At 40.7% G+C, this 5,000-nt stretch overlaps 1 long non-coding RNA gene across 1 annotated transcript in view; it reads right to left on the bottom strand.

The window, feature by feature from the left end:
• The window catches only part of LOC307118867, a 272,203-nt gene that overhangs the window by 184,448 nt on the left and 82,755 nt on the right, over positions 1-5,000 (bottom strand). The gene's annotated exons all lie outside the window — the stretch shown is intronic.

The raw sequence follows: 5,000 nt of genomic DNA, 5'->3' as shown, positions 1-5,000 counted from the left end.
GCGTGTATATGTTGTGGAAGGGCGATCCAAAGATGGGCCGCTCTGGGCAGGGCCGAGGCTCCAGACACACTTTGACCCGTTTCTCAGAGACTCGGCTCTTTCTCTTTTCTTCACCAGTGCTGCTGATGAGGCCTTCTTCATAAGATAACCCTAAAAGAAGCCGATCTTTCTTCAACATTTGGGTTTAGCATAACATCATTGTTTAATTGTGCCTATAATAGATGGTGAAAGAGCGCCTCTGCAGAAGAAGATCAACGCCCACTTCATCATCACAGCTTTGGCCCCGCCCACTGGAGTGTTAGTGAGATGACGAGGAGAGACGAACTGTGAGGAAAAAAAAGTACAAGAGGAAAAAATCTGAATTGTGCGGGGAAAAAAGTCAGAATGGCAAGAAAGTCCAAACTCCAAGATAAAAAAAGTCACAGTTGCGAAAAAATTTCAGAATTGTGAGAAGAAAATGTACAATTTCAAACTGTGAAATGAAAAGTCAGAATTGCAAGATAAAAACTTACAATTGCGAGGAAAAGTCCAAACTCGGGATAAGAAGTTGCAATTGCAAAAAAAGTCAGAATTGTAAAGAATAAAGTCAGAATTGCGAGATAAAAACATACAATTGTGAAAAAAATTCTAAACTGTGAGGAGAAAAAGTCGCAATTTTAGATTAGATTAGATTCAACTTTATTGTCATTACACAAGTACAAGTACAAGGCAACGAAATGCAGTTTAGGTCTAACCAGAAGTGCAATAGCAGCAAGTGCAGGATATACAATGGATGCGTAAGTGCAGGACATGGATATGTACTGAATATGTATAAATATGTATAAATAGAGAGATGTTATTACTATAAACAGAACTGAATTTACAGGTGAATTTGTACAGTGAATAAATATACAGATGGCTATTACTATAAACAGAATTTACAGGTGAATATGAACTATGAATACAATATACAGATGGCTATTACTATAAACAGAATTTTACAGATAGAGGTATACAATAATATGCTAGGCTAATATGAGGAATAACAGTGGATTAGGGTAGTGCAATAAATTATGGACAGAGCTATCCGGAAAAAAAAGTGTAAAGTGCAGTGGAAAGTGGTTGCATATTACAGTTAGAAGTACAGTGCAAAATGCAAATGTAAACATTGGTACTATAAATACAGTCGGCAGTGCAAATGAGCATCATCCAGTTACGGTGTGGTAGTGCAAGATGCATATGTAAACAGTTGTTACTGTGATAAACAGTCGGTAGTGCAAATAACAAAGTGAAGGAAGATGTGAGGTAGGAGAGTTATCAGTTTATGAGGGAAGTGGATCAACGGGGGTTTGAGTTCAATAAAGAGACAGCTCTGGGGAAAAAACTGTTCTTTAGTCTGCTGGTCCTGGTCCGGAGGATCCTGAAACGCCTGCCGGAGGGCAGGAGAGAAAACAGTGTGTGGGCTGGGTGCGAGGAGTCCTTGAGGATGCTGCGAGCTCGATGCAGACAGCGTTTCCTCTGGATGTGTTCGATGGCAGGCAGTGGAGTCCCTGTGATGCGCTGGGCAGTTTTCACCACCCGCTGCAGTGCCTTGCGCTCCGCAACAGAGCAGCTCCCATACCACACTGCCACACAGTTGGTCAGGATGCTTTCTATTGCGCAGCGGTAGAAGTTCACCAGGATAGCCGAGGAGAGCTGATTCTTCCTCAGTGTCCTCAGGAAGAAGAGGCGCTGGTGAGCCTTCTTGACCAGGCTGGAGGTGTTGGTCGTCCACGACATGTCCGCCGAGATGTGGATCCCCAGGAACTTGAAACTGGAGACACGTTCAACAGCCATTCCATTGATGTGGATGGTGTCGTGTGTGCCTCTTGACTCCTTCCTGAAGTCCACGATGAGCTCCTTCGTTTTGGTGGTGTTGAGGAGCAGGTTATTTTCATGTGGCCAGGTGCTGGATCTCCTCCCTATAGGCAGTCTCATCGTTGTTGCTGATGAGCCCAATCACCGTAGTGTCGTCCGCAAACTTGACGATGGAATTAGATCCATACACAGGCTTGCAGTCGGCGGTGAAGAGGGAGTAGAGAAACGGGCTTAGCACACAGCCCTGTGGTACACCAGTGTTGAGTGTGATGGATGTGGAGCAGGTGAATCCTGAACGAACATTCTGGGGTCTGTCAGTTAGGAAGTCCAAAATCCAGTTACACATTGAAGTGTTGATGCCCAGGTCTCCAAGTTTGGCTAATGTGAAATAAGTCAGAATTGTGAGAGAAAAACGTACAATTGCAAAAAAAATCTGAATTGCGAAATAAAGACATTCTTCATAAGATAACACTAAAAGAAGCCGATCTTTCTTGAACATTTTGGTTCAGCATAACATCATTGTTTATTTGTGCCTATAATAGATGGTGAAAGAGCGCCTCTGCAGAAGAAGATCAACGCCCACTTCATCATCACAGCTTTGGCCCCGCCCACTGGAGTGTTAGTGAGATGACGAGGAGACGAACTGACTAAAAATAACATGACCTTCCAAAGGATCCTAATGCTAGGAATGAGCTGATTTATTCTCCACAATGTGAACGTCTCAGTTGAGCATTATTTATTTGTGTTCGCTACATTTCACTGTGGATTCTTTGGGAAATCAGTCGCAGTTTCGCCGCAGACTTTACGATATGGACTCGACAGTAACGCCACAACGTGAGGAACCGCCATAGAACAGCCAATCACAGCAGTGGGCGTTTACACTGAAGTCTCACAGCGGCCAATCACAGCAAGTGGGCGTTTACACTGAAGTCTCACAGCGGCCAATCACAGCAAGTGGGCGTTTACACTGAAGTCTCACAGCGGCCAATCACAGCAAGTGGGCGTTTACACTGAAGTCTCACAGCGGCCAATCACAGCAGTGGGCGTTTACACTGAAGTCTCACAGCAGACACGCCCCTTCAAACAGAGCGCTCAAATCAGAGGCTAAAATGCTTTTTATTTCTAAATTATGACCATTTTTGATGTAAAAATCATACTAACATTATAAGTGCACCCCAGGAAACATTATAAAACAATGCAGTTCATGGCTTTAACTAACTAAGCCAAACTAAATGATGAACTTGTTAAAGCATCAGAATATCATGTCAGGATGTCAATTTTGAGCAAACCTCAAACCAGATTCTTTTCTTGTTCTTTTTGCTAAACAGGCATGATTTTCATCACCTCTCAGAAACTGGCCCCAGATTAAAACATTCCCAGGAAAAGCCGCCACAAACCCACAATAAGGTCAATGAAAACAGCACATCTGGCAGACAGCTTCTTCCTAATCTTGATGTCTCTCATTTTAAAACTGGTGAGGGAAATGATTCCAGAGCAATGGGGGGTCTGAAGAAGTCCAGAAGCTGCAGGGCAAGTCCGTTTTAGGATATTGGGCATGCTTGGGATTAGGGGAAATCTGAGGATGTCTTTTTGGGGTTGTCTTATCCAGCTAAAGATGGGGAAGGAAATGGTGTTGTATGTCCTGGTAAAATTATTTCCTTTTGCCCGTCGATGAGCAGAGAAGCCTCTATACTGAAGTCAGATCAGTGGCCGTCTGACCTCATGGCCCTGCATTCCTCCGGCATCACTGAACGACCACAACCCTGTAATTATTTACACACACTGATTTCCACACACACACACACACGCTAGGATATTTTCGTACAGGCGAAATCCAGTTTCAATTGGAATCCACACAGTCTGGATTTTCACGTGAGGGTGGAAGGTTTCCTCACACACATTTTGTAACAGGTTTGCTCACACAGATTCACGCTGATCAACAGAATAATGTGTGGCTTGGTTAGAACGAGACTTCTGTGTGAGCCGTGTTTCATACATCACTACACTATTGACAATGGACAGAAAAGGAAGAATGAAAAACTGTGAGATGAAAAGTCGCAATTGCAGGGGAAAAGTCAGAATTGCATTGTAAAAACGTGCAATTGCTAGAAAAATTCCAAACTGTGATATAAAAAGTCGCAATTTTGAGAAAAAAAAACGTACATTTTACGAGGAAAAAGTCTGAATTGTGTGGGGAAAAAAGTCAGAATTGCAAGAAAAATTCCAAACTGCAAGATAAGTCGCAAATGCGAGAAAAAAAAGTCTGAATTGCCAGATAAAACCGTACATTTTGTGAGGAAAAGTCCAAACTACAAGATAAGAAGTTGCAATTGCGAAAAAATGTCAGAATTGTGCAGGAAAAACATGCAATTGCTAGAAAAATTCCAAACTGTGAGATAAAAAGTTGCAATTCTGATAAATTTTTGCGAGGAAAAAGTCAGAATTGTGCGGGGAAAAAAGTCAGAATTGCAAGAAAAACTTTCAATTGCTAGAAAAAGTCAGAATTGCGAGATAAAAACATACAATTGTGAAAACAATTCCAAACTGTTAGATAAAAACGTACATTTTGCGAGGAAAAGTCCAAACTACAAGATAAGAAGTTGCAATTGCAAAAAAATGTCATAATTGTGCTCGAAAAAAATCTGAATTACAAGATAAAACCTTACAATTCCAAACTGTGATATAAAAAGTCGCAATTGTGAGAAAAAAAGTTCATAATTTTGAGGAAAAAAAATAACATTTTCTGAGGAAAAAGTCTGAATTGTGTGGGGAAAAAAGTCAGAATTGCGAGAAAGTCCAAACTCCAAGATAAAAATAGTCACAATTGCAAAAAAAATCTAAATTGCGAGAATAAACTTTACAATTCCAAACTGTGAAATAAAAAGTCAGAATTGCAAGATAAAAACGTACAATTGCGAGGAAAAGTCCAAACTGCAAGATAAGAAGTTGCAATTGCGAAAAAAAATCTAAATTGTGAGGAATAAAGTCAGAATTACGAGATAAAAACATACAATTGTGAGGAAAAATTCCAAACTGCAAGATAAAAAGTCGCAATTGTGAAAAAAGTCAGAATTGTGAGAGAAAAATGTATAATTCCAAAAAAAATCTAAATTGCGAAATAAAAACTTACTGTTGTGAGAAAAATTCCAAACTGTGAGATAAAA

Source organism: Gobio gobio (genome assembly GCF_949357685.1).
Source record: "Gobio gobio genome assembly, chromosome: 22".
NCBI classification, from domain to species: domain Eukaryota; kingdom Metazoa; phylum Chordata; class Actinopteri; order Cypriniformes; family Gobionidae; genus Gobio; species Gobio gobio.
This window is presented reverse-complemented; position numbering and strand designations above follow the sequence as displayed.